Below are 11663 nucleotides of genomic sequence, written 5' to 3' on the forward strand. Positions count from 1 at the left end.
TAAGATCTCACTGTTGGGTTTGTAAGGCTATGTTACTCCTAAATTTCTTTCTTGTTCAAAGAGAAGATATAAAACAAAATTCTAAGCTAATCGACCTCAGTGTTCTCCTTTTTAAAAATAAGAATCGATAAGAGAATTGATAAAGAATCGAAAATGGAATTGGAATCATGAAAATCTTATCAATACCCATCCCTACTGATGACTGATAATCACCTTTATATTTTCTCATAATGTTTTCATAATTATGAGATAAGGTCTCAGTTTTTTCTTCTTTTTGTGTCTGAATGTGTTTCAGTTGTAGTTAATATGAAGTGTGATGCGGTCGCATTCTGCTTCATGTCTACAAATTCCTTTCATAACTTCATTTATTAACCATGGCACAATGTCACCTGCACATCAAGGACAAGTAGGAGTATTTACCCTTTTAATTTTATAATTTTGTAATTATTATTTACCATTAGTAAAACGGTTTTTGAATTTCCTTCGTGTTTGAGAGACACTTCATAACTGAACGCATCGCTGTGGTGCAGAAAAAAGTGAAGCTACTGCAGGCTGTGCAGTTTATTGATCCCTAATCAATAATAAATATAAAGATCCACTTGTGCTTTGTTTCCTTAAAGTGACAAATTGGTTCCATTAGATACCACTGGATAATAAAGTGATACAGAAGCACGACTGTTTTGATTCACGGTGCACAAAAAGCCGTGTGGCTGCTGCTGCTGCTGAAATAAAGCAAAGGCATCAAACCTCACCTGTATTTGACCCCCTCAATAAGTTTTGCATAGTCCCATAGAAAATGTCTCTTTTTACAGCTCAATAAAAGCCTGAATGGTTAAAATGGCCAATTTTTTGTGGTGTGTTTGAAGGAGCTGATGAGATGAGAGTGCGAGGTGGAGGGGGAAGGGGTGGGGAGGGAGGTGAGAGATTACCTAGCATGGGTCGGCAGCGCTCTGCTGATCCTCGGAGCGACACACAGACTCACACATTTAGTATTCTGACTCCATGCGGGCTCAGATCAGATGTGTTATCACACGCTGGAGTGCTGGAGATGGGATGCTAATTTAAACCTGCAGCAGGAGGAGAAAGATGAGGAGGAGGAGGAGAAGGATAGGAGTGCAGCGGGCAGCCATTACAAAAAGCCAACCAACATGAATGACAATCCAGCGCAATTTCTCATGCGATAATTTATCTTTTCAAAGAATGAAAAGGGGAATTATAGCTGGGGAAAAATATGAGCTGAGATTATAATTGATTCAGAAATATGTGTTGGTATTTTAGTTTTTAAATGTGCACTTACTTTTTTAATTATTTTTAAAAATTGCAGTTTTTCACTTAACATTGTCACTGCATTTGTAGTCCTAGTAAATCCCCTTGATTCACACACTAAATCAGGCTTTCTGTGACAAACCTGATAGCTGCTCCCTCATGCCATATTTAATCAGCAAAACAACACACATCCTCTCTGTGGTTGTGATGGGACCCCAGTTAGGTCTTATTCCAAGTTTCAGCTCAGGCAGTTCATGGCTGTGCGCACACAGAGGGCTATATTTACTTACTCCAATAGAAAAAGTTGTAGTAAAAGTGCAAGTTAGCATATCAAGTTCACTGTGTTAGTTTAAGAACACAAATTCAGTCAGTTTATTTCGATAATGACCAAAATGCTATAATAAAAAGTACATAAAAACATGAGAGATTGCAAACAAGCAGACGTGATAAGGGTTAAAATAATCTACCACCAGCACAGCTGCTCCCTCTAACCTGCCAGAAGAATCCAGTCAAAGTGGAGGTTTTGCACATGTGTTTCTCAGTATTTCACAACAAGAAGTGACACAGAAGGAAGCGATGTCCTGATGTTAAAGGCAGTGTGGCGACTGTATCCTGATTCATTCAGAGAAGGTGATTTATTCCCCAAACTCTGCAAGTGGCATGACTAACAGGATACGCAGTCACACAAAGATAGTTATCAGCTTGATACATTAAACCGGCGTTGAAAGAATCTGACCAATCGCAAACACGGACAGGTGTGCTGACAGCAGGGTGACTGATTTTGCATAGGAAGTGTTTCCTGAAAAACACTTGATTGGTCTGATCAGGCTGTGCTTATGAGCGGATGTTACGCTGTGGACCCTAGTTTGAAGGCATTGTCTTATTATAGGCTTTTTATTTGTCTCTAATTTGAGTTTTAACTAGTTTTGATACTTGCATACTTATATATCGTGTAACACACTGCGTGTTTCAGCTTGAACTTTAAAGGTTTCATATTGTGATTCTTTTAAAGTAGTAACACAAAATGATAACATTTTCTTGCCCGTGTAACAGAACCTGGAAGCTCCAAGTTCACTGCAGCGATTTACTGCTCTTCCCCTGAGTCTGACTGAACCAGTGGAGTTTCTGAAAAGAAAGAAGCATCCTACCTAAACCTGCCTGACCCCACCTTCCAATCAGTCTAATTTTGAGAAGAAAAAAAAGCGGGGGGGGGGGGGGGGGGGGGGGGGGGGGATTCTGGAGTAAATATTTGAAAATGACTACATCTGGTCCCCTCTTCTTTAGTTTAGTGTCTAATTTGGGGTTTTTCTGTCTCCTCTTCTTTTCCCATTCAGCTGTGCCTATTGAGCTGGGCTGCCAGTTTTCATCCTCTTTCATTACTCCCTCCCATTATTCCCTAATTTCTTTCCCCTCGCTCTTCGGGCACCTTTTGCACAAAGCAATCAGCCAGCAGTTAATGGCTGGGACTATCCCACTCTCAGTGTCTGGTTTCCCTTCCTTTCTATCTTTCTTTTTTTCTGAGGAAATGAAAGGAGACAAAAGCAGAAGCTGCTCGTGCTACCTTGGCCCTCATCCTCACTATGATCGTGCAGAAATGAGTCTGTCGAGTGGACGGTTTAGTTGGAGTTGTTTTATCGAGCTCACAGAGTAATGAGTGTGTTTGTCTTCCTGGAGAGCCGTAGCGCTCAATTTCGCCTCTCTCAGCGTTTGAATCGCTCCCTCCGCCGCAGACAGGAAGTGGCAGGTGGTCAGCATCACCATCCAGGGATGAGCACATGAAATATAATTTATGCAAAGGATAAATTTGAAGTTGTTCAGGGATTCAGTTCCAGCTAAAGGATCATGTGCTGTTCCAAATTTTAAAGTACAATCTGCAGGTGCACTGCAGGTAACCATGGCAATAGCAATCATGCGTCAAGCTATGAGACATAATAGACTCCCTATTACGGAAAATCATAATAAAGCCTCAGTGAAGTGTAGAGGATGAAGTCATCAGGGCTGGTTTTAATGGAAAGCACAAAATAAATCAAGACTAAAATAACAGTAATAGAAAATGAATGTGGTGAGCATTCGTGCACTCCAATCAGATTTAGGTTTGATTTGCATTCTTTTTACTTTTTTGTTCTTGATGGTAGAGAGGTAGCAAAAGTAGGTGAAGCCTTATTCATTCATAACGAGGGATCTGATAGGTACAGAGAACAAAAACATCGCTTTTGCGTCTTTATTTGATATTCCTGGTACTGCCGTTTGAAAATAAATTTATTAACCTGAGTAACATGGTTCAAACTGATTCCCCAGAACTTTTGTTGTCAAAGACACCAAAGAAGAAGCCACCATGATGTCATCCATTGGCTGTTTTGGTTTTAAGTTTAGAGTTTTGACGGCCAACGTATTGGTTTTTTGGGCCATGAAGTAACCGGTGGGAGGATGGGTGCAGTGGGGGTGGTGACAGGTGAGCGGGAAGGCAGAGCTTTAACTGCAAGCTGGTCACTTGCACACTTTCAAGGCTCTGGTTGCCTTGGTAATCAACTAAAGCATTTACTAATAGGTCATGTTAATGAGCATTTTCCTTTGTAGGTTCAGTCATTCAGCTGGAAGTTGAGAAAGGTCTATCTTGGGTGCCGTCTTCTTTGTTTTGGCCTATTTTGCTTATATTTATTTAAGTCATCAAATTTCTTTCACTTTATATGTCTTCTGGTCGCTACATTGCTTACAGAGTGCAGCTGAAGGTCACAGGCGGACATTCGGACTGAGCTTGGAATAGACGGAGTGGAGTAGCAGCTGGTCCTTCATGTTGGAAGCAGCCAGTTGAGTGATGAGATCCAATTAAGAGACACAAAAACAAAAAAATTATATATGTCATCTGGCCTGGGAATGCCCCAAGATACCCTAGAAGGAACTGGAAAGTGTTGATGGGAAGAAGAATGTCTAGTGCCAGTGTTGCCACATTTTCTTTAATGGCTAAAACTTGTTAACCAAGCCTTCCAGCTGATAAAGCTTCATCCATCCATCCATCCATCCATCCATCCATCCATCCATCCTCTTCAGCTTATCCTTATAAGGGTTGCAGGGGTTGGTGGGTGGACTGGAGCCTATCCCAGCTACCATACTGCAAGAGGCAGGGTACACCTTGGACAGATCGCCAGTCTGTTGCAGGACTAACACACTCTCATTCACACCTATGGGCAATTTAGAAATCACAACTTAACCTAACCCCACTAACTGCATGTCTTTGGACTCTGAGAGGAAACTGAAGTATCCAGAGAGAACCCACGCAAACACAGGGAGAACATGCAAACTCCACGCAGAAAGAAAGGGTAATTGGCACCGTGTCTGATAAAGCTCTAGAATGTTACAAAATCTGGTGCTCAGACTTCTTGGACAATTTGTTAGTATAATTAACTGCACAGCAGTTTTTTTTATTGATAACTGTATTAATTTCATGGTCCACAGGTTCCATTCCAGGTATCCAATTAGCTGATGGGAAGCCTTGCAGATAGCTATCGGTTACAGCCACCTGTGTCAAAGAGGCCACACCCCAATAATGCACTTTAAGCCTTTAAGTTGGACATTTCAACACAGGAGTCTACGGGGGCCGACTCACAGCTGGAGCCTCTAGTGGCCATCAGAGGAACTGCAATTGTTGCCACATCTGCAGTGGGCTTCATTTTCCAGCCCAGAAATGAGGAACTTTCCAATCATTTGGCCTTTTTATACCCGCTGACCTGGAAGATCACATAATGTCTTCCTCATGGTCATGATGACGATGGTGTTGGCAGAGCCGCTTCCTGCTCTGTTTCGTCTGATCGCAGCATAGCACTGCCGTTTCCAGGTCAGCTGCTTTAAATTTGAAACTGTTGTCTCATCTGACCTGGTGATCCGAGCAGACTGGGTCAAAACGCTTCGTTTTTGTCATCACCTGAGGAAGAAGTTGCATTAACCTGTGAGGAATCCCAATCACACAGGATCTAATTATCACAGGCATTTGTCATTATTGTCTCTCTCTTTTCACCTCCTTCTTCTGAAGCTCCCCTCTCTTCTCACACACTCGCGCTTTAATCCTCCGCGTTATTGTCGGCACATTTTCATTATCTTTGAGAGGCTCCGTGCTCACTATGCTTTGATGAGTTTATGAACAGTGGCACCTCTAATCCGAAGGAAGATGCTCTCGAGAACGCAGTGATCAGCGCACATCACAGCGGCGGCGGCAGCCAGGGGACGAGCTGATGTAATTTTACATTTGTAATAATAATCTGGGAAGTCTTTAATGCGATTCAAAGACAGGCTTGTCAAAAATAATACTGCGGCGTTAATATAAGGTGAGGGAGAGCAGAGGGAGGGAGGAGGTCTGCTGCTGCTTTTGGAGTTGGAGAAATGTGCGTCGGGTTGATTGGAAGTGTGCGGGCAGTAATTGAGGGCTTTGTTGTTGCCTTGTCCACAAATGGATTTCTCATTACAGTGAATGCAGCAGCATGTTCTCTGCAGTAAATGGTTGCCATAGGAGCTGTAATAACACGTAATGCTGCGTGACCCTCGGCTGGTCGCCGGCACTTTTGAGAGCTGTCACGGTGCGTGCACAATTAGGCCGCCATTTGCAATACAGATACTAATATGAATATCTGTGCACATCAAAAATAAACACACAGTTGCGCTCGCACTCTACTTTTTTCCCTGTCATGAGGACAAAAAGCACTTCTTCTTCCTCCCACTCCAAAACCGGGAGATTAATCGCAGTTAAAGAGCTGAATAATCAGAAGCCAGACAACGCCGGCCCTCTTCTTTTGCGCAACGCTTTCATCAGTTCTTTCACTTTCCTGCTCTGTAAACACTTTCCCCACAAATTGTCCCACACAATCAAATAAGCGTGGTGTTGTAATCAAAGCTGAAAAAGAAAGAACAGGGACCTCTTTTCTGGTCTGCACGTCTTATCTGCTGGCGCTCGGGGCCCGATAATCTCTGCTCGCTCTCCGGTGGTACGGGCTGCATTCTACGTGCCGGCTCATCCTCCTGTGTGCTGCTTTTGTTGCCATCTGTCCTCTTAACATTTCATGAGCAATTTCTACAGGCTCAGTGTAGAGAGGAGGGAAAAGAGGGAGAGCTCGCAGAAATCTATAATTCACATCTTCCCAATTTGTCCTGACGAGCTGCCGTAGCGTGCTCTCCCTCCTCCTGCTTCCTCTCACAATTACAGAACAAACGCTCTTTGAATGTCTCCCTGTCTCTGGTTGCTTATTCATCCCTCTGGTTTTTTCCGTCTCCTTTTTGTTTCTTCGCTGGGTGCAGCTGTTTGCGTTGACTGTTGGTGGGCCGACTACAGTAATTAAGCACCAATTAGCCCACCTTCAGAGCTGTATTAATGAGCCTCAACAGCTCGCGGCCGGGGCAACAGGCTATAATCACCCGCTGGCCCCTCGGCAGGATAATGGTACGACCGTGAACTGCTACTTACTCACTCGAGCGAACGCCATCTCTTGAGCTGCGTGACTTTCAGCACATTGTTGATGTTCTTACCTCCGGTCAGACCATCGAAGCGCGCTGACTCCTCCATAAATAAGCTCTTTGATCCTCTTTCTGTTGTGTGGTTGCGCTTTTTGTTTTTTTTCCTCTGGCGGCCCATAATTAGCTCTGAATGTCGCACTGGATGCTAGTGCCTTTGTGATGATGCAAAAGAAGCTTGCAGTAAACTGAGAGTGAAGAGTTTGCAGCTTTTTAGATTAAACTTTCACCAAATATTCTTTCTTTTTAAATTGATTCCAGGCAACACATTTCACACAGTATTTCTGTTTTGCAGAATTAACTCTTTAACCAGCAGCAACATGTTGGGTCTTCGTTAGAGGTCAAAGAGGTAAGGAGCGAGCAAAAGACAGCAAAACGCTTCAGTGACCAACTACAAGTGAAGTTTTGATGGGCTCATACTAAAGATCTGCACGTGTTGAGTTTTAGTATGAGCATCTGAAAATGGTGGAGCACTGGGGTTATTCATCATGCTGTGTTAGCTTATCAGTTTTGTCAAATCAAGGTTGTTGAGGTTATAAAAAAAGCCCAGACAGCTAGGTTCACCACAGCTTTCGTCCCAGGAGACGGTCCATCACAGCTGGAACATTTCCAGTAAATCCTGGGCATCCAAAAACATGTAATAAAAAGCCTCAGTTAGAGCAGAAAAGTGCTATATAAGAACTATTTGCATAACTTCCTTTTAATTCGGCAGAAAAACAAACAATATTTTCACATCTTACGCCGTAAGTACTCTCCACTCTATTTTGGAGTGGCTTAATTTTGCCCAACTTTGGAGTATTTTACAGGAAATGAGAGACACAATGTAGTTTTAAGTACAGAATAAGTAAAAATAAATAACAAAATAATATGCACATCAACACAATAAATATGTTGTGTGGCTGTAGCTCAGGAAGTAGAGGAGGCCATCTACTAATTAGAAGTTTGGTGTTATCAACTGCCGCCTGCTGGTCATTAGTAAGAAACCAATAATATACAGGCTAAAATACTGGGACTCCAGGTGATCGAATTACCTCACTCAGCTCCTGCTGATGCTGAGCAGCACCCTTTGTTGCCTCGTGTCCTCTGCACTGCAGCTTGCTCTGTAAACTTTGTGCTCTTACGAGCTGGACTTGCGAGACAACACTTTAAAGTGTCTCGCAAGTTCCTCAACATGTAATTTAAAGAATCGTTTATCTTCCAACCCACGGGTCGAGGTATTTGTAAGTAATTTGCTAAATTCAAGCCTCATCAACTCAACTATTTCACCATTGAGAAGGAAACCCTGGCCATGTTGCTTGCTCTGCAGCATTTTGACGTATACGTGGGGTCAACCACCACTCCTGTTATGGTTTATACTGACCATAACCCTCTGGTGTTCCTAAAACACACCTACAACCACAACCAAAGACTGATGGGATGGGCGTTGCTTGCTCAGGAGTACAACATAGACATCCTACAGACTTGGGCTATGTCCACACGTACCCGGGTATTTTTGAAAATGCAGATTTTTCTATGCGTTTGCACCTTTCGTCCACACGTCAACGGCGTTTTCGGTCACTGAAAACGGAGATTTTTAAAAACTCCGGCCAGGATGGATATTTTTGAAAACTCAGTTTTTGCATTTACGTGTGGACGAGAAAAACGGAGAAAACGCAGCATCAAAGGTGTGCGCATTTTTTGACGTCACACTGTGCGCCACGTTATTGTTTCGGTGAAATGAATTTCTACAATACTATTACTCTCAATTGTACTCTCTGCAGTGTTTAAATGCTTACATATACACACACAGTTACTGACCCTCCACACATACGACTCGGTTATAGGCTTCTAGACTTCTGATTGGCCAACATTTCTACACGGTTAGGAATATAGCGCCACCTGTTGCTTTGGCATGTTCCTAGCAGTGTTTTCCTTCATTTCTGCCTTTACATGTGGACGGAATTATTTTTTAAAACGAAAACGGAAAATCCCAGTTTTCAAAAATACCCGTGTACGTGTGGACGTAGCCTTGGTGAAAGTTAAAAGTGTCCGTTTACTGTATGTGATATTTTATGTGGGGGGGTGGTTTACAGTCGCTGACCTCTAGTGACTCTCCCTCTGTGAGAGTTTTTTTCTCCTGGTCTGCCTCATGAGCCACAGCTGAAGTGTGTTCCAGCTCGTCAGCCACGGCCATCCTAAACTGCCACGCTCTGGCCACTTCCCCCATTTTGCCAGAACTGTGAGCTACAGTGGTTTGGGCAGCAGGCTTTAGTGTGGGTGCGGTTAAACTTTGGTGTCTTTCTTTTATTGTAAGCAAAGGTGTGCCCTCCCTGTGTTAATTAGTTCATCGTTGTGGAAGCAGGTAGGGGTTCTTTGCCATTTTGTTTCAACCGTTTTCTCCTGTTTTTGGCTAGACAGGGAGCTCAGCCATTGTATTTTGTTTTGGTTAGAGAGGTCTTGGTTTGATTTTTAGCTAGAGGGGTTGTTTTGTTTGTTGTTTTGGCCTTGGAGACCCTGGAGAAAAGAGCTTCCCTGTGTTCATTTTTACTTTAGTAGTTTTGTGCAATAAATCATGTTTAATGACATCTATTTTCCAGTAGTTCATGTTTTCTTTTTCACTTTGTGTTACCCACCCCAGTCAACACTTTGTTTTAAGTGGGGCGTAGCATAAGTGGTTGCACTTAAGTAGCACATAAGTGGTCAGCATCCGAGGCGGTCTGCGGGCCACCTCGGATGCTGTGACAGACGCAGATTTGCTCCCGGTGAAAAGTGCGAGGAGGTCGGTGCCGAAATGCTGAGACGTCCACCTACTCTGGACGCCGGGCAGAAAACAAGGGCTCCAAGGAGAGAAAGCAAAGAAGCATTCACCGGCTCTGAGGTGCAGGTGACCGAGGCCCGCCTCTGACAGCCAGGCGCCGTCTGTTTATGGAGGCTTCAACTTCCGACCCTGCAGATTGCACGCTTTCTGAGAGCAATTATTTGCCGATGGAGAGACGCTTTTACATTCCCCCTGCCACAGTCGGCCGGGAGGACAGACAGCAGCTGACAGACGGGGTCGACCCCGGCTGCTGAAATGATGCAGTCCTGGAGAGATAATTGGTGAGCAGCAGGGTCATGTTTGATGGAAACACACTTTGCAAATTTATCTCGAGGCTGCGGTGTCAGAGCGGCAGCCGTGTCGCAGTCAAACACTGTATTTAGAGCTTTCTTTCTTGTCTCTTCCTCTTTTCTCTGCTGAGGAAGAGGATATGCCGAAGCAGAACAAATCCCCCGCTTTGATTACGACAGCGCTCTGAAAATTCTCCACCACACTCGCTGAAGATATTATTCAGTCCACATTAAAGAGCATATAGTCAGTGCTTCCAAGCATACAGCTTAAATACAACACATTGCCAACTTTTTTCTTTCCTTCGGTGACTGAGACCGGGGTTTTTTTTTGTTCAGCATGGCACCACTCCTCTGTTCTCAGAGCCATCAGCTGCATGCACAACTTTCCCTGAAAGCGCAGCCTTAAACTTTGTGTCTCAAGATCATTATTTTTGATTAAAGTTTAAATTCTGGCTGCATCATTTTGACTTTAATGCAGTCATAGTGCGGACCGACACAACCTCGGGGTGTCAACGGTCCACTGCTCAGAAGTATGCACAACATGACCTCTGGCGAGATCACGGTCCTCTTTTAACCTTGTACCTTAGGCCACTGGCTACCCACTTAGAGTCAGGTTGGGTTCAGTTTAAAGCAGCATGGTAAGGAAGCACATTTACATAAAGTGTTAAAGAAAAGCCTTCTGTTATAAGAAGAGAACCTACTAACTGCATGTCTTCAGACTGTCGTCAGTTAACAGTTCTCTTAGTTATGATTTCCAGTGTTCTTGTAATTATGCTTTTGATCATGTGTTGAAGTTCTACCTTCTTAAGTTTCAGTTATTTGCTTTAGTCTTGCAGCATGGTGGCGTAGAGGTTAGCACTGTTGGCCGGGGCCTTTCTGTGTGCAGTTTACATGTTCTTCCCATGTTGGCATGGGTTCTCTCCGGGTTCTCCAGCTTCCTCCCACAGTCCAAAGACTGTAAGCTTTTAGGGTTAGGTTAGGTAAGTGACCTGTCCATGGTAGCTGGGATAGGATCCAAAACCTGCCTGCTGTCACAGAATCGTGACAAACGTGAATCCTGAACTCAAGCAGGTTTCCTGCAGCCTGGTTAGCTGTAGGAAGTGTTTGAATTCTGTTTTATGTTAATGAAGCATTCTGACATATGATACTTATGTAGTTGCGGTGCCTAAACCCTTATTTTATAAAAAAAAAAAAAAAAGGTCCCCTCCTCTGAGATCACCCAAATGGAAAAAGAAACTTTAACAAAAACTTCTGATAACTCGTTTCAAATATAATAACTTTAGTTTTCTGACCAGTTAACAGTGACAGAAAATTAAAGCAGCCTTGTAATTTTAGTTAAATGGCCACGTACAAGCCTTTTACCAATACTGATGATTTAATCGTTTTACTGTATGAAATCTAGAGACACTTTAAACTTTCCATGCAGCAATGATTTTAATGAAAACCGTTATTATTCATGACTCCTCTGCAATTTGCATACGTTGTGAAACCCTCCAGAAGCCTGGGTTGGATGTGTATGATTTTTGGTCCCCGCTGAAACCAGACAGCATATCTGTTGCTTTAGTCTGGAGTGTTGAAGGCAGTATTGCTTTTCAGATTTTAAAAGTCATGTCAGTTTTATTTTTAAAAAGCCCAGAATCACAGTCCAGGATTACTCTTTAATTGGCTCAGCATGGAACTCAACTACTTGAGGACTAAGACAAATTTTAGAGGTTTTAAGGTTAAGATGTTGGCATTTGGGAAAAGCAGACCATATCATTGAGTCAAATGAAGACAGAATATCCTACTTGCAAGTAAGATCAATAAGACCAGTG

Source organism: Rhamphochromis sp. 'chilingali' (genome assembly GCF_963969265.1).
Source record: "Rhamphochromis sp. 'chilingali' genome assembly, chromosome: 13".
Lineage (NCBI taxonomy): Eukaryota > Metazoa > Chordata > Actinopteri > Cichliformes > Cichlidae > Rhamphochromis > Rhamphochromis sp. 'chilingali'.